Source organism: Eleutherodactylus coqui, chromosome 1 (genome assembly GCF_035609145.1).
Source record: "Eleutherodactylus coqui strain aEleCoq1 chromosome 1, aEleCoq1.hap1, whole genome shotgun sequence".
Lineage (NCBI taxonomy): Eukaryota > Metazoa > Chordata > Amphibia > Anura > Eleutherodactylidae > Eleutherodactylus > Eleutherodactylus coqui.
Window position 1 is genome coordinate 300,490,793 of NC_089837.1, and position 21,553 is coordinate 300,512,345.

Below are 21,553 nucleotides of genomic sequence, written 5' to 3' on the forward strand. Positions count from 1 at the left end.
TTTGGTTTCCAATTTTTGAAACCCCATTGAAATCAATGGGGAAAAAACGCATTTGTTTTATTGCAGCTCCTCCTAAAATGAAGCAGAGAGGCGGAAACCCTGATTTGAGCCATAGTGCAAGTGTGAGAGCAGCCTTAATTCCATTTATTCAAAAAATGTAAAGCCTATTATTTACTTGCATTAGTAACAATATAGACGTATTATAGTGTTAAACGAAGTAGTAAATTTCTATTTTTAGATGGAACTGTGCTTTCTTTCCAGAACTGGGCATAGCTGTGGGTTTGACCAGAAGGGATTTGAAGCTTTGCATGTGATTTATCATCCCAGGCTGTGTCTAACACATTCTCCATTGACCCCTTGCCCACAGATCTTAACCATAGAAGCATTCAGATAGTTTTTTCCATTCATCACCCACAAATCAGAAGTGCAGCTTACCACTTCCACGTTACTCTGTTTCCTCTAACAGCAATTGCTGTCTTGTATTCAATTCCCAATATATCATGCCATCCTTGTTGAAATCTATTAACCTTTGTAGACCTAAGAGTTTCAGTGGATTGTGGCTCACCAGACTTAACACAGTTGTCTGTTAAAAGTCAGTATTTAGCTATCTGGTTTCAAAGCACAATGGCACTTATTAGATACCAGGCTAAATGTATGGTTTGCCTTCTAGTCTATCTTATGTATTTCAAGAATGTTACATTTTTCTTTAGCAAGCATGTAAGATTTTGAAGAGGAATACATTGAATCAAAATACCATGAAAACACATGGGTATAAAGTGAGATCCTGGCTTTCCAACAATCTACATTTATTACAATATATGGAATAAATTGTGAAGTATATGTATGATACAGCTGTAACATGTAACCGTAGGATGATATAGGAAGCTGTGGAATGGGAAGCCACTCCCCAACAACCACCAAGTATAGAGCAAGTGAGCACAGAAAATTAAAAAAATAGCATTACTTTTGTAAACTACTTCTCTGTTCTTGCCACTCCATCATGCACAGTGATCTATAACTGTACCTTAATAAAATCACTTTATACCAATCGAGAAGCCACTGTGAGAACACTGTATTGGGACACATATTGGTTTTGGATCGGCAAAGGCATCCGACAGGGCTGCATCCTCTCACCCTTCTTGTTTAACCTGTATGCAGAAGTGATCATGCAGAAAATGGACCTAGACAAATTGAAAATCAGGGTGAAAATAGGGGGAAGAAACATCAACAATCTCTATTATGCGGATGACACAACTCTGCTTGCAGAAACAGAAGCAGGTTTGAAGCAGCTGAAGATTAAAACTGAAAGTGAAACAATGGGCCTCTACCTGAATTTAAAGAAGGCTAAAATTATGACGACTGCAAAAAATGGCCAAATTCAAATCAAAAATCGACAATGAGATCATAGAATGCGTGCAAGACTTCATCTTCCTTGGCTCAAAAACTGACCTGACTGGAGAATCTATGTCAGAGATAAAACATAGTATAGCATTGGGGCAAAGCGCAATGCTAGACATGGACAAAATCTGGAAAAGTAGGGATATCAGTATAGCAACTAAATGCAGGATAGTGCAAACCACCGTTTTCCCCATAGCCATGTATAGATGTAAAAGCTGGACTGCGGAAAAAGCTGATAGAAGGAGGATTGATGCGATTGAGCGGTGGTCCTGGCAAAAGCTGCTGCGTATGCCCTGAACGGCGAAAGTAACAAACAGAGAAGTCCTGAATCGTATATAAGACATGATATATCACTGGAGGGCAAGATGACCAGACTCAGGCTCATGGATTTTGGCCATGCAATGCGAGCAGAGTGGCTAGAAAAATCTATAATGCTGGGACAGATCAGTGGCAAAAGAAGACCCGGCTGCTAAAGGACACGATGGCTGATACTGTCAAAACTGTTACTGGCACGGATATCACACAACTGAAAGAAGCAGTGCAAAACCACATGAAGGGAGCTCGCCTTTAGGGTTGCCGAGGGTCGTTAATGACTAAATGGCTAACAACAACAACTTCTCAGCCACTGTTATGCAGGCTCCAGGGGTAGTCACAGCCATGATTTTGGGGCAAAAAAGAGATGCCCTAAATATCCAGTCTAGTCTAATCTAGCCTTTGTGCATTGGTCAATTGCACAAATATTGTCCAGTCATAGAGTCAGCCATTGGTACTTGATGTACATAATGACATATTGTTGTTCATTGCTGCACAGATGTAAATCTCAATGCATACTTATGCAATAATCATTTTCCACGGGCATACATGTATTTGAAGCCTATTATTTCTCTCCTAGTTTTGCACTGCATATGTAATAAATGTACTTGTCCAGGCCCCAGCAACACAACTTTCTGTTGTTGTGTTCCCTAGCATCCATACCTCCAAACTATTCCTGTGCGTTCTGCTTTTATGTATGCTGGACGTTATTCAGAGATCAAACACCGGAATAGCTTAGGGCATTGACGTCTTCAGCCCAGCTGAGTTCAAGACCAAAACAAACTCTAGTCAAATGAAAGAGTGTATTGTGGAGATGAATTGTACCATCCAGGTTAGTTGTTTTCCTGAGGACTACATGAACCAGATCATGACAATATACTGTAAAGGAAAAAAAGAACAAAAAAAATACACAATATATGAACAGTGCACACTCAAAATGAAAAAACAAATATATATTTTATTAACAAACACACTATAAAGCTAGCAATACAATAAAGCATTACAATATACGGTACATCTTTTATTACATATAATTTCTTCCAGTTTTAAGTTTTATGATGCGGAACGCTATATAATCCAAGTAATTAGAAAAGCTGAGTATTTGCAGTCAATGTAAGAGCAGGCTGAAAAGTCAAATTACTTTTTATTATATCCGGTTCTGTTGTTTCTCATGGTAGTAGAAGTTGCAGAGGATTTACTACCACCTACAGCAACATAATGTAATAATAGCCAGTTGGACAGATGTGGACTCTCTTCTATTGCCATAGACACCGAGCAAACAATAAAAAAGAAGAATGACCATTGTAGATGGTAAGGATTTATACCAAGACTAGAGATGAGCGAGCACCACAATGCTCGGGTGCTCGTTACTCGAGTCGAACTTTCAGTGATGCTCGTGAGTTCGTTTCGAGTAACGAACCCCATTGAAGTCAATGGGCGACCCGAGCATTTTTGTATATCGCCGATGCTCGCTAAGGTTTTCATTTGTGAAAACCTGGGAAATTCAAGAAAGTGATGGGAACGACACAGAAACGGATAGGGCAGGCGAGGAGCTACATGTTGGGCTGCATCTCAAGTTCCCAGGTCCCACTATTAAGCCACAATAGTGGCAAGAGTGAGACCCCCCCCCCCGCACTGTCAGCATAAAGATCGTTCTCCTCTGCCACAGCTGTAACAGCTGTGGCAGAGAAGAACGATGTTAGCCCATTGAATTCAATGGAGCCGGCAATACAGCCGGCTCCATTGAAAGCAATGGGCTGCCGGCGAACGCGGGATGAATTGTCGGGAAGGGGTTAAATATATAAGCCCTTCCCAGCAATTCATCCAGAAATGTGTAAAAAAAAATTTAAAAAAATATACATATACTTACCTAGTCCCGGCAGGCGGAGTTCAGCGCGGCCAGCGGCAGTCCCCCTGAACTGCTCTGAACAGCTGTGAGTAGTATTCAGCAGACGGGGATTTAAAATCCCCGCCTGCTGAATGAGCTGTCTCTAATTGGTCACAGCCTGACCAATCAGAGGCAGATCTCACTCACACACCCATTCATGAATTTATGAATGGGTGAGTGACTGCTGCCTCTCATTGGCTCAGCGGGACCAATCAGATGAGAGGCAGCAGTCACTCACCCATTCATGAATTCATGAATGGGTGTGTGAGTGAGATCTGCCTCTGATTGGTCAGGCTGTGACCAATTAGAGGCAGCTCATTCAGCAGGCGGGGATTTTAAATCCCCGGCTGCTGAATACTACTCACAGCTGTTCAGAGCAGTTCAGGAGGACTGCCGCTGGCTGCGCTGAACTCCGTCTGCCGGGACTAGGTGAGTATATATTTTCTTTTTTATTTTTACACATTTCTGGATGAATTGCAGGGAAGGGCTTATATATTTAAGCCCTTCCCGACAATTCATCCCGCGCTCGCCGGCAGCCCATTGCTTTCAATGGAGCCGGTTGTATTGCCGGCTCCATTGAATTCAATGGTTAGTGCTCGTTTAATCGAGACGAGTACCGCGTGGTGCTCGTCTCGAGTAACGAGCATCTCGAGCACCCTAATACTCGAACGAGCATCAAGCTCGGACGAGTATGCTCGCTCATCTCTAACCAAGACCTATTATTTACAATTTGACTACTGGCAATGAATGCTCTAACTTTTGCAACCCACAGCCTAAAACATAATTCATACTGATAAATAATATTCGATAATAATACATATTAGATATTATACAGTATATAATATTAGATATGAATCAGTATGAATAAAAGTAAATTCTGTATTTATATGCAAAAGTGTGTTCAATTAATATTTTCTTTGTCCCACTTATAGTGTTTTAAGAAAGTCAAGGTCCTAATTCCTCCTGTGTACACTGTAAAACAATGAACTATATCAGTAAAGTAATTCCAATGGGACCTCATGGAAACGCTATACCATGATGAATATGTTCCATTAATAAGTACTCTATGCTTCCTTAGTGTCAGCCAATTTACTATCCATTTGCAAATGTTTACACTGATGCATAGCTCTGTTTTCTTAACAATTGAGAATGATGATCAAGGGTCAAAGCCCTTTCTACGTTCCATAAATCAACAATGCAGAAGATGCTACTGTCTAAAAGTATCAAATCTTGCATGATGTCAAACACTTACTGTAGACTCATCTAGGCTTCTAATCAGTTCAGCAATATTGTAGTTTATACAACCTTTGCTTAACAGATCATATATTAGCAATTACCCTGTAGATGTGGACATAACCTGTTTCTGTGACTAGTAGCTTATAGAGTTGACTTTTGACTATATACGTATCTTTAGCCCTCTTTTGTATGTAACAAGGATACAATTTTAAGCCAAATAAAATTGCCACTAGCCTCAAACAGGGAATAACTATGCCTTTTATTACAATAAAAGATTAGATTTATCATTCCTCACTTGACAGAGAAGAACACATACAGGAAACTCTGCCAAACACCATAGCAGCCGCTATGCAGGCAGTGCAGACCGAAGTGGGTCAGCATGGCAGGAGATTGGACCAGGAGGATTTTTTTCATGTAGTGGACAACAAGACAAAATAACTACTAAGAGAAAAACAATATTTGATTGATAAAATAGAAGATTTGGAAAAGTGCTCCCATCCTAATAATATATGCAAAATGCCCATCTCACGTTTACAAATATATTGTACTTATTGCTCTCTTCAGGTGTTGAAAGCCCTACATATGGACTGAAAGCAGTCTTCACTCTCCTTGATTTTCCAGAAAAGGTTGGCAGGCTCTTAATGTCTTCCACTAAACACCCTACTGTTTAAAAATAGATCAACATAATGCAATATAGTCTAGAAGAAAACAGACATCTTAAAAGTGTTCTTTTATTCATACTCATAAAAGGGGTCAATGCAAAAGCTTGTATAAAAACCTGCAGTGTAGTAGTCCATGTGGCAAGCATCAAATGTCCAAAGCTGAACTCAAGATTCATAGGGTTGACTTCTACCAGGGCATATCACATGGAAGGGGGTTCATATCCCTCGGCCTTTACTAAGCAATAATCACAGAAACATAGATGAAAAACATTCCAAGCAACCACATACAGTAAGAATATAGATATCCACATATTACTCAACATGTAATCGTACATTAAAATGCAATGAATAAAGCAACACTTAAGAGCCCAGTGTGTCTAATGCCATATTATGTTTGTAATTGTAATCATTCGAGTACTATGACATTTATTCAGAAATATCCTATCGACTATTTGTCTGGTCATATGACTATGATCAGCCAATGACACTTTCTGACTGAAGCAGGCAAAAACCCCATTCATAAAGTGACATAATTTGAAAACATCCAGTCCCATTAGCAAACCAAAAAGACAAAGTTGTGTTATAGTATTACAGGCTGAAAAAAGACGTGTCCAGTACTAGTACTAGTTCAGCCCTCCAATGTTGATCCAGAGGAAGACAAAAAAAAGCCAATGAGCTAGAAGCCAATTTTTTTAATTAGTTATTAGGTTACCCCTCAGCCATATTTCTTCTAAAGTAAAATTTAAAAAAATAACCCCAATTTTGATAACCTCTCTGGGTATTGTCGTCTGCTCATTCCATTTATTATTTTAGTTGCCATTGAACCCCTAAAGTTCTGTTAAAGGGGTTGTCCCGCGAAACAAAGTTGGGGTATACACTTCTGTATGGCCATATTAATGCACTTTGTAATGTACATTGTGCATTAATTATGAGCCATACAGAAGTTATTCACTTACCTGTTCCGTTGCTAGCGTCCTCGTCTCCATGGTGCCGTCTAATTTTCAGCGTCTAATCGCCCGATTAGACGCGCTTGCGCAGTCCGGTCTTCTCCCTTCTGAATGGGGCCGCTCGTGCCAGAGAGCTGCTCCTCGTAGCTCCGCCCTGTCACGTGTGCCGATTCCAGCCAATCAGGAGGCTGGAATCGGCAATGGACCGCACAGAAGACCTGCGGTCCACCGAGGGTGCAGATCCCGGCGGCCATCTTCGCAAGGTAAGTAAGAAGTCACCGGAGCGCGGGGATTCGGGTAAGTACTATCCGGTTTTTTTTTTTAAACCCCTGTATTGGGTTTGTCTCGCGCCGAACAGGGGGGCTATTGAAAAAAAACAAAAAACGTTTCGGCGCGGGACAACCCCTTTAAGTCCTTCCTGAGTACTGGTGACCAAAACTGTCCACAATATTCTATGTGTGGTCTGACCACCACCCAGTCTGCACTCTCCGCTTCGCTAACGAAATCAGATTGAGTGCCCCTTTAACCCTTGAGTGGCGGGTTTCTTACCATCCTTTCAGACCCACCAGGGCAGTTTTTTTAAATGGTCTAATCATTTAATATTAACTAATTTTCCAGTCGCGTTCCAAGAGCCATAACTTTTTCATTTTTTCATTGCCACAGCCATATGAGGGCTTGTTTTTTGTGGGACAAGTTGTACTTTTTGATGGCATCATTTTTGGGTATATATAATGTATTGCAGAACTTTTGTAAAAAAAATTTGTAGGGAGATTGGGGAAAAAAAAGAAATTCTGCCATTTGTTTTATTTGGATTTCATTTTTACGGCATTCAGCGAGCAGAATAAATAATGTGATAACATTATTCTCTGAGTCAGCACGATTCCGGCGATACAGAGTTTATACAGTTTTTTTATGTTTTGCTATTTATGTACATTTAAGGGGGGCTTCACACGAGCGTGTTTTTTACTAGGGGGATGAAGGGAACATCTGCCGCACGTGGCAGATGTGTTCTTCATCCCTGCGGAGGTCACGGCAGCGGCGGACAGGTAAGTTTATTTTTTTTTATACAAAAATTTTTCTTTTTCAGGGAAGGGCTTATATGTAAAGCCCTTCCCTGAAAAAGAATGCAGGGGACCGGCAGAGCATTGTTTCCAATGGAGCCGCCGGAAGCAGCTTTTGTGTCTCCACATTCCAAGCTGTATTATTTTTTTTTTCATTGCCAGAGCCCTAGAAGGCCTTGTTTTTTGTGGGAAGAACTCTAGTCTTCATTTATCTAATTTTTAGGAACATGTAAAATTCTGATTGCTTTTTATTCCATTTTTCCTAGTGGCAAGATTACCAAAATTTAAACTAATATATTAAAATCATTCTACAGGCAAGTACGATTATGCCAATACCAAATTGTAAATTTTTTTTCTTTTTCGCGACTTTTTCACATTCAAAAAAAAATAAATCAATATGGCATATCTATAATAAAAAAAATCTAAATCATTAAAAAATACATACATATTTGGTATCGCGGCGTCGTAAAAGTCCATTCAATCAAAGTAGTGCATTATTTACCCCACATGGTGAACATAGTCCAAAAAAAAAGAAGAACGCCAGAAATGCACTTTTTCCGTCATCCTGTCTCCCAGAAAAAATGCAATAAAAAAAGATCAAAAAGTCGTATGTATTCTGAATTAGTACTAACGTAAACTACAGGACATCTCACAAAAAATGAGCCCCTGCTTAACTATGTCGACGGAAAAATAAAAAAGTTATTGTGCGCAGAAGATGCAGCGGAAAATAATTAAAAAAATTAAATGTCTTAAAAAAAAAAAGTACTACAGCAAAAAAAATAAATATATACAAGTTTGGTATCACAGTAATCATACTGACCCATAGAATAAAGTTATCATGTAATTTTTGTTGCAGTTTGTGCACCGTAGAAGCAAGACGCACTGAAAGATGGCGGAATGTCATTTTTTTTTTCATTTTACTCCACTTAGAATTTTGTAAAAGTTTTTCTGTACATTATATGGTATATTAAATAGCACCACTAAAAAATACAACTCGTTCTGCAAAAAACAACAAGCCCTCATACAGTGACGTCGATGGATAAATAAATATTATCTTTTAAACAGGAAGAGGAAAAAAGAAAAGGGGGGAAAAAAGGGGGAGGCTGTGTCATTAAGGGGTTAAATAATGTACTAACTTCCTTCTCTGGATCATTACAATGCAGGGATACCACATGTGTAATTTTGTTTATTATTTTTTACAAAGGAAAAAGGAGAAAAGTGTTACTTTTTTATAACTTTTTAACTTTTTTTTTTTACTTTTTTAAACATTTTTGTCCTTTTGACGGACTTCCACAGAGACCCATCAGGACCTCCTGATCCCATTCCGAGGGTCTGATAGTGACAGCCCTTTACATGCTGCAGTTGCATAGACTGCAGCCTGTAAAGGGTTAATACAGCAGTGATCAGAGATTTTCTTCATGCTCTGCTGTGTAAGAGCTGGTGCCTGGCTATCTACAGACAGCCAAGCACCAGCTCTCCCTGCCATAGAGACCATCAGCTGGCTTCTGACAAGCCGATCGTCTCCATAGCAAGCTGTAAACAAAGCAGCACAGGAGTTTGAAAATAGAAGCGGGAGATTGGCGGCAGATCGCTAATATCTCCTTGCTTCTTTTTTCAAAGTCCTGCACTGCTCTGTGTGGGTCTGCTCAGGCAGAGCACAGTGTCCCAGCTTATGGCATTGTGCACTGCAGGTCCCATAGTGAAACATAGCCCAGAAATCTTCCGGTCTATATCGCTATGGGCAGGGAGCTCATCCCGGAAGATTTCTGGGCATGCCACTCAAGGGGTTAATTCAAACCTCTCATTCCCACTTCCATGACTTTTCCAGAGCAGCACCAGTCCTCTGAAACGTACTAACCCAAACTATCCGGGCAAATCCTGACACACAAAAATTCAAGCGTGCTCAAAAAATGCACCTCTTGAGGGAGGCATATCATATCTCCTAAACCAAATCCCTCTGCACTCCACCTAATAACAAGCTCCCTGTCCTGCTGACTGCAATCCCTGCTAGCCGCAATCAACCACTCCCTGCAGTCACACCAATTCAGCCAGTATACGGCTTAAGTCTAACCATTGTCTATGAGTATAGCATCCCACACTCTCCACCTTGCCTTAGGCCGCCTGCAGACGAGCGGGTCGGATCCGGCAGCGAGAAATCTCGCCGCGCGATCCGACCCCAGAGCCTGCAGGGGCGAGCGCGTACTCACCCGCGCCTGGCGGCCCCGGCTCTTTGATGTGCCGGCTGCCGCGCAGCCGGCGCATGCGCAGACCGGAGCCGGCGGCCAGGTGAGTGCGTGCTCCGCACAAAATTAGAACATGCCGCGGTTTGTTTGCCGCGCGAGATTTCGCGCGGCCAAACCGCGGCCGTCTGCATAGGAGTGCGTATTGTAATGCACTCCTATGCAGACTTTCAGCGGCGGAAATCCCGCGGGAAATCCCGCGGCGGGATTTCCGCTCGTCTGCAGGCGGCCTTACTGTGCACATCTCCAGCCCCTTTACCTTCTGTATCACCCCATTATTTGTAGTATGTTAGCTTGTTGGAGGAGGCCCCTCATCGCTACTGTTTCCAGCAATTGATTACTTCATGTAACCGTGGTTTTGCTTGTTTCCTCCTGCTCTGTAAGCACTGCAGAATATGTTGGCGCTATATAAATAAAGGGGTTTTTTTATTATTATTACCAGTGATTTTTAAAGTGGAAGAACAATGTTCTCATCATGCACTCCTAAAACTCTTTTGATGCACTCTATGATCCTATTTGCCTTTGTAGTGGCCCAGAGTTAATATGGTCTCTCCATAATGTTTTATGGCTGTCTTGTGCCACTGTGTTGTCAGTGTCTTCATTGTGGAGTGCATTTGATTTATGTGTATTGCATGGCTGCAGGACTGCATGGGTTAATGTCCGGTATGTGGTGCGCTGTCTGAAAAATGTAATGTTTTGTGTGTCTTGTGACTATGTTTGAGATAGATATATATATATATATATATATATATATATATATATATGTTGGCAAGAATGCAATGAGAATCTGGCTGGAAGTCTAAGAGAAGCAAGAAGTCTAGGAGAATCTGACACCCATACACCAGACGAGTTGGTCTGTGTGTGGAACATGGAGGAGGCCAAGCGATGGCCTGCTTCTTAGCCTGGACCTAACTATCCCAGGAATCCTCTGCGTTTCTGATGAGTGCTGGGATAGAAAGGAACCGCTCCATAGCGAAAGGACGAAGAAATAGCAGAGTGAGTGTTAACCGGTAGAGAGAAAGAGTTTGCTGTGAGTGAGAATCATACAGATAACTTGGACAGTGGATTGTCCAAATGCCCCGAGAATCCTCCCTGTTTGCACTACTTTGGCTTGTTATATTTGTACCAAGACTGTTTGTTCAGAATTACTTTCAAGAGTTATGCAGTAAACGGACGGAACCGACCATTCTCAGTTCTTGTTAAGAAAGTTGCGCTGTGTGTGGACTACTTTATTTCATCTGGAAGATCCACCGCAGAGGATGGAATGGTGGCGTCATGAGTGGCAACTGAACTTAAAGTAACTTGGTTGGGTCCCGAGCTACCCTCCGGGGAGGAGATGGTAGAACCCTGTGACAAAGCCTTTCTCTACCCCGCTGTCTCCTCAGCTGTGGGCCTGCTCCTCGGATGCTACACCTTGGCAGCAGCTGCCTGACAGTGGACTGTACAGCTAAAGGGTTATTCTAGGGAAAAAATAATAATTAATTTTCTAAACAGTTATTCACATAGAAGAGACTTTTCAATATACTTACCACATGAAGATGCATCTGTTTTTCTCCCAGCAGCTCCACTTACGTGACTCTCGAATAGTTTGGCAAATATTTGTGCTATAAATGCGGCTTTTTTTGTGTGCATGTCAGCACACTTTTACTGTATTTTTCCTCACGTAGGGCATGTTCTTTTGCGCGTGTAAGACGCACACCCCATTTTAAATGGGAATTTAACCTAATCAGTTCAAGATGTGCTCTTTTGCCAGTATATTCGTATAGTGTTTCACACATCAACTTGCGTATTGCATTCACAGTTGCGCATCACCTGTAGACTTCTATGGGGATTTTTGGTGCTCAAAAATAAAGCATGTTCTATTTGCTTTGGAGCACACAAAATACACGTTAAAATATGGAGATCTGTACGAACTCATTGAAATTAATGGGTTATATTCTGGGTATTTCTTGGCACTGTGCACTTTCTTCAGGCTTTTATAGTGTTCAGACAAGTTAAATAGAAATCCTACGTTTGTTTAGAAGGGAAGAAATGCTGCTGTGTAATAGCAGCTTCATGCTCACGCACATGCGTGTATATTCCATCCGTGTGTCATCTGTGTATTTCAGACGCAGATCCATTATAGCCAATTAGGCTATAAACATGGGTGTTTCTTCACGTGGACCAATGGTCCGCTTGAAAAAGATAGCAGCGTATCCTGTTCAGTTCATATCACAGACCACAAATGGCTATGCAGTGCCTTAAGCAGTCCACAGAAGTGTGTTTGTGTGATGAGTGGCGTCCAAGAGCATCAGGCGCAGCTCACGTACATCCGTATGTATGAGCCCCTTCTGCGCTGGGATCGCTGTCACAACCTTGGGCATTTAGATACTGGCAGATACCTGCTGTGAAGTGTCAGCCACCATCAGCAGCAGGGAATGGACAATTCCTTCCATGCTGGCTGGGGGGATACAGAGGTATGTACTGCAGGACTGAAGTAACATAGAGACTGAGACGCTGCAAGTGACTGGAAGCCCAAGAGTGGTGGTGAAGGAAGGGGCGTGTCTCAGGCCAATGTGTATACTGTGGGTGTGTCTAGTGCTGACAGAGCAGCCTGAGGGCTCATGGGTACTGAAAAGGAAAGGAGGAGTAAGTGACATCACTGAGGCTGAGCATTTAAACAAGCAAGGAGTGAGGCTGCAGGAGCATGCATTAGCAGAAAGACATGAAAAAACAAGATAAAAGGTATTTGCAGGTGTTTGTTGAGTTGATTGCTACAGAAGAATAGGCTTAGATAAAAAGTGACTTTGTGACTGGAAAATCCCTTTAAATAAAATCCTCAAGTCCTTTCCATGTCAGTGTTACCAAGTGGTTTCCCATTTAGTGTGTAGTGGTGGCATGTATTTCCTCTGCCCATGTGCATAACATTACATTTATCAGTATTAAACCATATTTGTCACTTCTCTCCCCAAGCCCCCAACTTATACAGATCCATTTGCAACTACATTCTGTCCTCTTTTGTGTTCAATTCCTTACATTGTTTTGTATCATCTGCAACTATTGATATTTTACTGCAACTTCTTTCTACCAGGTCATTAAAAAGAATAAGACCCAATACTGACCACTGTGGTACCCCACTAATAACCACCCTCTGCTTCCTATCATTGAGCCAGTTACCCACGTACACGCATTCTTGCCCAGACCAAGCATTCTCATGTTATATACAACCTTTTATGTGGCACAACGTCAAACACTTTGGACCAAGAAGAGTCAATGGATCTTGTAAATCTTGATTTTCTTCATCTAGAACTTACCTCCTCGAAGAATCTGATCGGATTGGTTTGACAGAAGTGACCTCTCATAAACCCATGTTGATATGGAGTAATACAGCTATTTTCATTGAGGTACTCCAGGATAGCAACTCTTAGAAACCCTGCAAACATTTTAGCCACAATAGAAATAAGACTTACTGGCCTTTAGTTTCCAGGTTGACTTTTCAACCCCTTTTTGATCATCACCACCACATTTGTTATGCGCCAATCCAGTGGCGCATAACAATACAGATCCCATCAGAATCCTTAAATATAATAAACAATGATCTGTCTATGACATTACTTAATTCCCTTAGAACCCGAGGGTGTATGCCAGCAGGACCTAATGATTTCTCTACTTTAATCTTTTTATGGTGGCTTTTCACTTCTTCCTGGGTTAAACTGGTGACATTTAGTGGAAAGTTTACTTTATAACTCTGCTTTTCACCTGACATTTTATTTTGTGAATACACTGGACAAAAAACTATTTAATAGATTTGCTCAATAGATCAACCTCTTCAATTTTTCATACATTATTTATTAAAAGGCCAATTCTTTCAGTATTAAAGGGGTTGTCCCGCGCCGAAACGGGTTTTTTTTTTTTTCAACCCCCCCCCCCCGTTCGGCGCGAGACAACCCCGATGCAGGGAAGTAAAGAAAGTTTACCGGAGCGCTTACCTTAATCCCCGCGCTCCGGTGACTTCAATACTTACCGCTGAAGATGGCCGCCGGGATCCTCTGTCTTCGTGGACCGCAGCTCTTCTGTGCGGTCCACTGCCGATTCCAGCCTCCTGATTGGCTGGAATCGGCACGTGACGGGGCGGAGCTACACGGAGCCGCTCTCTGGCACGAGCGGCTCCATAGAAGACTGCTGAAGACCCGGACTGCGCAAGCGCGGCTAATTTGGCCATCGGAGGCCAAAAATTAGTCGGCACCATGGAGACGAGGACGCTAGCAACGGAGCAGGTAAGTAAAAAACTTTTTATAACTTCTGTATGGCTCATAATTAATGCACAATGTATATTACAAAGTGCATTATTATGGCCATACAGAAGTGTATAGACCCACTTGCTGCCTCGGGACAACCCCTTTAATCTTTTTTACTATATATGTAATTGAAGAACAGTTTAGGGTTACTTTTACTTTCTTTGGCAATATGTTGCCCTGTTTCCACCTTTGCTTTTTAAATAATTAGTTTTTTTCTTATAGGTTTTTAGCGCTTTTTCCTTGCATTGTTTTAGTAGTTTAAATGCTTTCTTTTTGTTGTTTATTGCTCCCTTTACATCTTTATTGAGCCACATTGGGTTTCCCCTATTCCTAATTTCTTTACTTCTGTAAGGTATGAGCTGCCCACAGGAGGTATTTAAGGTGCTTTTAAACATTTCCCATTTATTGTCTTTACCCTTATATTTGAGGACAATGTCCCAGCCTATAAGGTTAAGAGCATCTCTAAGCTGGTTGAACTTTGCCTTCCTAAAATTTAGTATTTTTGTAGCTCCCTGATAAAACTCCCCATTGAAAGAGAAGTGGAAATGTATTAAATTATGGTCACTATTTCCTAGGTGCCCCCCAACAAGCACCCTTGTTATTCTGTCTGGTCAATTGCTTAATATGAAGTCCAAAATGGCCGTCCCTCTAGTTTGGTCCTGCACAAGTTGGGTAAGGTAATTATCTTTAGTAATTGACAGAAAGTTATCTTTATGAGATTCGCAGGTTTCGGCTTCCCAGTTTATATCCAGATAGTTAAAGTTTCCCATAATAATTACTTCATTGTGATTTGCTACTTCATCTATTTGCCTCTCAGTAATAGATTTTCAGTGGCTTCTTTTATATTTGGTGGATCATAGAGAACCCATATGGGGATTTTATTATTCTTTGTCCTCCATGTATTCTATCCAAAGAGACTCCACATGTTCATCTTACCCATATATATCTTCCCACAGTGTAGGCTTTAAACAGGATTTCACGTAAAAACACACCCCTACCACTTTTCCGTTGTTTACTATTCCTTATGAATAAACTTTAACCCTATGAATTAACCGTCCAATCACCGCTTTTGTCAAACCAGGTCTTAGTTATTCACACCATGTCATAGTTTTCATCAGCTGTTATAACTTCTCATATGTCAACTCCTTTGGTCAGACTTCTAGCATTAATCAACATACAGTTTAGTAAGCTTTCATTATTTTTTATATTAATTGTATCCCTACTAACTGCTCTGCCAGTTCTAACTGTAGTAACCCTCCTATCTCTCCACCCCCTTGTTAGTTACTTAGTCCCAGGTTACTGCCTATACTGTCTTCCCCTCTTACAGTATGTCATGTGGTCAAAATTTCTCAATTATATCCACTGTACAGAACAGAGATTTCTTTTTTTTGCCACTCTAATCAATCTTCACAACAACAGACTGTATTCAAAGATTAAAGGGGTTGTCTCGCGGCAGCAAGTGGGGTTATACACTTCTGTATGGCCATATTAATGCACTTTGTAATGTACATCGTGCATTAAATATGAGCCATACAGAAGTTATTCACTTACGTGCTCCGTTGCTAGCGTCCCCGTCGCCATGGATCCATCTAATTCTGATGTCTTCTTGCTTTTTTAGACGCGCTTGCGCTGTGCGGTCTTCTTCCTGGTGAACGGGGCCGCTCGTGCCGGAGAGCTGGTCATCGTAGCTCCGCCCCGTCACATGTGCCGATTCCAGCCAATCAGGAGGCTGGAAATGGCAATGGACCGCACAGAGCCCACGGTGCACCATGGGGAAAGGACTCGCGGTGCATTGTGGGTGAAGATCCCGACGGCCATCTTGGTGAAGGAAGAAGAAGGAAGAAGGAAGACGTCGCAGAGCGGGGATTCGGGTGAGTAATATGTATTTTTTTTTAACACATCCCTTGGGGTTGTCCTGCGCCAAACGGGGGGCCTATGGAGAAAAAAAAAAAACCGTTTTGGCGCGAGACAACCCCTTTAAGGTTTGAGAATCTCATACAATGCATTCAAGACATCTGCCCCAAGATTATGAATGTACCATTGACAAACCCACGCCATCACCATACATCTGGCCAAAAAAACTCATGGAATGCATAAACTCCATATTAACCTGGTCAGTGGGAATAGTTATGAGGATTGCATCTTTGTGTGGATGAGTAGTAGAGTCACATTAGTGGAATGGATTCAAGAATCAAATATTAATCAATGGAATATATTATGTATATCTGAGGTCAGTTCATATAATTTCCTTGGTTTGACAATTTTTTTGACAAAGATAGCATATTGAAGACTAAAACCTTCTTCAAACCTATGGACAGCTCATTCTTAGAGCTCCCACACACTTGCGTTTGTGTTTTTTGTTAGCGTGATTGTCAATGGGACTTTCTAATGCTAAAAACGCAATGCAATGCAACTTGCGTTTTTGGTGCATTGCGTTGCGTTTTTAACATTAGAAAGTCCCATTGACAATCGCGTTAACAAAAAACACAAACGCAAGTGTGTGGGAGCCCTTATTGTGATCAAAATTGCCCTACGTATATTGTTTCACATTTACGCTGCATATGTGAATACTAGAGAAGAAAATAAGAGAATTCAAAAAAATCCAGACAAGCTTGCACAGTGGGCAGCAACTAACAGAATGATATTTAAGAAAGAGAAAGGCAAAGTTCTACATCTGGGAAAGAAAAATGAAAAAAGCACATATAGAATGGGAGGAATTGAGCTTAGCAGCACATATGAAAAAGACTTGGGTATACTAATAGATCACAGACTGAACATGAGACAACAGTGTGATGCAGCAGCAAAAAACGCAAACACAATTCTGGGATGTATTAAGAGAAGCATAGAGTATAGATCACGTGAGGTCATTATTCCCCTTTACTCTTCCTTAGTCAGGCTACATCTGGAATACTGTGCCCAATTCTGGGCACCCAATTTAAAAAAAGACAGAGACAAACTAGAGTAAGTTCAGAGAAAAGTTACCAGTATGGTGAGCGGTCTGCAAATCATGTCCTATGAGGAATGGTTAAAGGGGTTGTCCCGCGCCGAAACAGGTTTTTTTTTTTTTTAACCCCCCCCCCCCCCCCCCCCCCCGTTCGGCGCGAGACAACCCCGATGCAGGGGTTAAAAAAACAACCCGCTCAGCGCTTACCTGAATCCCGGCGGTCCGGCGTCTTCATACTTACCTGCTGAAGATGGCCGCCGGGGTCTGCTCCCTCCGTGGACCGCAGCTCTTCTGTGCGGTCCATTGCCGATTCCAGCCTCCTGATTGGCTGGAATCGGCACGTGACGGGGCGGAGCTACACGGAGCCGGCATTCTGCACGAGCGGCTCCATTGAAGAGAGCAGAAGACCCGGACTGCGCAAGCGCGGCTAATTTGGGCGAAAATTAGTCGGCTTCATGGGAACGAGGACGCCAGCAACGGAGCAGGTAAGTATAAAACTTTTTATAACTTCTGTATGGCTCATAATTAATGCACAATGTACATTACAAAGTGCATTAATATGGCCATACAGAAGTGTATAACCCCACTTGCTGCCGCGGGACAACCCCTTTAAAGGATCTGGGAATGTTTAGCTTGCAAAAAAGAAGGCTGAGAGGAGACTTAACAGCTGTCTACAAATATCTGAAGGATTGTCACAGTGCAGAGGGATCATCCTTATTCTCATTTGCACAAGGAGAGACTAGAAGCAATGGGATGAAACTGAAAGGAAGGAGACACAGATTAGATATTAGAAAAAAACTTTCTGACAAAGAGGGTGATCAATGAGTGGAACAGGTTATTACGGGAGGTGGTGGGTTCTGGTTCAATTGAAGTCTTCAAACAAAGGCTGGACAAATATCTCTCTGGGATGATTTAGTGAATCCTGCACTGAGCAGGGGGTGGAACCAGATGACCCTGGAGGTCCCTTTCAACTCTACCATTCTATGATTCTATTATATAGTCTTCCCATTACACTGAACTTAAATGGGCAATGCAAACTCGATTAACATTCCAACATCACCTATTGAGAGTGAATAGTGGGGACCACCCACTTGACAGATTGACAGCACCAGGAGCTGGACTTGAAAAAGTGTATGAAAAAGAAAAATGGGAATAGATACAGTGGGACTGTGCCTGCAAAACCATGCTGCTGCTGATTTTATCCTATGAGAGGTCCTCTTCAAACACAGTATTAAATCCAGAAGAAAACCATAAAAAGCATGCTTCCTCTGAAACACTGATAACAGATAAAGTATAACTTGATTTTGTGGTCTCTGCCAAATTGCAAGATGCATGGAGGTACTCAAATCCTGATTTCAGACAGTATACCTACTTCTCGCCTAAACATAAATTATGGTCCAGAATAGATTACTTCTGAGTTGGTGGTGATTCTATGCATGCAAGAGACATACATCATCGGTAAAAAGCGCGTTTTTTGGTGATTGCCAGCGGGGACCTTTTTATTTATCCTCGCGGAATTCCCGTGGTGTAATACGACGGGCGTATCCTGCTCTGCCCGTGGGCATAAGCCTTAAATCATATGTTGAAGCTGTAGCAAAATTATCCCTTATCTACAGCTGACATTTGTTTTACTACTTACCGCATAACCGTATTAATTCCTCTTGTCTGTTTAAGGCCTCATGCATACTAGCATGGTTTTAGCGCAGTAATCATGTCTATACTGCACTAATAATCGCATGAACAGGAGATTTTTTCATGCGCAGAAGACCCGAGTTTCATGCAAAATGTTGCTTTAAAAAAGCGCAGCTGCTTCAGGAGGAGAGAGAGAAAAGGCACACAGGGCTTCAGGATTTCCCCATAACTGCAAGAGAAAGAGCGGGGCTATGGGGGATTAACCCACAGAGCCCTGCTCTCTCCCTGCTATGGGGAAATCCCTTGGGGAACCTGATGCTGGCAGGAGAGAGGGAGGGAATCCCCTACTGCCCCCCCCCCTGCTGCTGGGAATTCCCCACTGCTTACAGCAGGACATTTAAAACTTGCTGCCCAGAAGCACATTTTAAATCTCACACTGTAAACTTCTGTTAGTCCCGCCGGGAAATAAGGGAACCCCTGGGGAGATGAACAGAACCCTCGGGGCTTCCCCTCATACCTGCGGAGACTAACAGGAGTTTACAGCGGGACATTTAAAATGTGCTTCTGGGCAGAAGGTTTTAAATGTCGGCGTATGGAATTCCCTCGGTCAGCAGAAATAATCCTAATGACTTCTAATATCTAAACTACAGACAGCTGTCTTCTTTTCTAGTATGGTTCACAGCTAAACTCCCTCCCTCTCCCTTTTTGTCCTGCTGCCATAGGAGTCAAAGGAAACTCCTGCGCATCACTCACCAAAGATAGGTCCAGTGCTATCTTTTCTCGCAGCACGGACCTAAGGGCGCCTACCCACTTGCGTTGCCGATTTTCGCGCGTGAAAAACGCGGCGTTTTTGCGCGTTTTTTGCACGTTTTCCGCGGCGTTTTTTGCAGCCCTCCATTGACAATCATGGGTGCATTAAGAGAAAAATAAGGAGACATATGCAACTGACAGTTCCTATGTGAAAAAACCCCACGAAACGGAAAAAAACCCCCAGATGGACAAGAACACATTCTATACTAATTGCTCTTGAGAAAAAACGCAAAACATCACAGGAAAAAAAATCGCAAGTGGGTAGGCACCCTTAGGTGTGGTAGTAGTCACACATGTCCTATCTTTGGAAGGTGCAAGTTTTTTGCACGACTAAAATTCCTTTATCTGAATGTTTCCATAGGAAACCATTTTTTCTATTAGACGTGATCTTTTCATGTGCCTATGATGCACTAAAATCACACTCGTGTGAAGAAATCTTCATCGTTAGTTTCCAATGACTAAAAGTCTATCATTTAATGATCACAAAGGTACACAACAGGTTACAGTTAATATACAGTTATTAAAGCTCAGTTTTGTAGCTGTGATTTTTAAGCACATTTGTATTCATCACATAACCATAGACAGATTTTTAGCATCCATGAGTAAACAATGTAACTTTCTACTAAAGTACAGCAAGCAGAGATCTTGAAATCCATAAGGAATTGATACATAAAGTATTCTGAAAAATTGTATACGATTTCCCTTTATAAACAATAACCTTTAGTTACTGAAACCAGAATACTATTTTAAGTGTGTATGTTTTTAGGTTTGTCACAACTTTAGTCTGTTTATTGAAATGCTGTGTATGGTTCGGATCTGAGAAGTAATCCCCTGCAATTTGTATACTGTTGATTTTAAAAAAACAACATTTTTCTCAAAGGCAAACATAATTTTAGTTGTGTTCACTTAAGTCAAATATTAGTACAATAATGAAGTGCTAATACAGATCCATTGGTGCCACTTTTTTCACTTACCATTTTTTGAAAGAAACGATTTTCTTTCCCTGAGGAATATGTTAAAAGGCTATTCTGCCTGCACGGCCTGTTCAATTTGCTCTTATGAATGAACTGTTAGATAATAATCAATATACATGTCAGTTAGGTCAAACAGGGAAATGCATATGGTTATCCAGGCTTTACTTACATGACTTAGTCCTTCATTATACAGTAAACAAATATAGAATTTCCGAGAAAAGGGGCCAAAAATTTAATCTTTTGAATTTAAGGGAATTTTATGATATATTTTACATTATATAAAAATTCTGCCACATTATTATGACCACCTCTTACTTTTGATAGGCAGCATGTAGCCCACAAAGTAAATGACATCTCATGGACTGGCTTGGTGGGTATATAAGGTGTGCGATAGGCTGTTTGCTCATTTATCACTTGTTGTTGGCATGGGTAAACGTGGCGATTTATTAGTATTAATTTTGGACCAAGGGTGGCAGTGTTACTCAAACAGCACAGTTTGTGAACTGTTTGCATGCTGCTGGAGTGAAAGTGTATTGAAAATAGACAAATGGCACCATTGGGAATTACTAACATGGAAACTGCAGAGTACCATGTGTCATTGATGTGAGAGGTTAGTGTTGGCTACTAAGGTACGTGAGGGCCAATATGCTACAATGGAGCAGCTCACCAAGAAAATGAAACAGGGGGCTATCAGATGTATGTTTAAAACAACAATTCAGTGAAGCCTACGGAGTATGGGGCTCAGAAGTAGATTGATGGTCACTGCACCTATGCTAATAAAGGTGCATTAGAAGAAAAGGCTTCAATTTGCATGACCGTATCGGAATTAGACCACCACTGATTGTCAAAGGGTTGCCTTCTCTGATGAGCCACATTTTCTGCTTCATTAAATGGATGGATATTGGTGAGTCAAGTAAGAAACATCAGGGAAAAAACACCCTGCAACCATTGCTAGAAGAGAACACAAGCTCGTGGCAACCGCATTATGGTCTGGGGAATTTTTTCATGGCATTCTCTGGGCCTACTCATCTATGTAGAAGGCACTCTGAAATTATTTGGTTATGAATCCATCTTTGCAGATCATTCTCTGAAGCTGATAGGATCTTTTAAGTAAGACAAGGAAACATGTCACAGAACTTGAAATGTCTGACAGTGGTTGAAAGAGCACAATC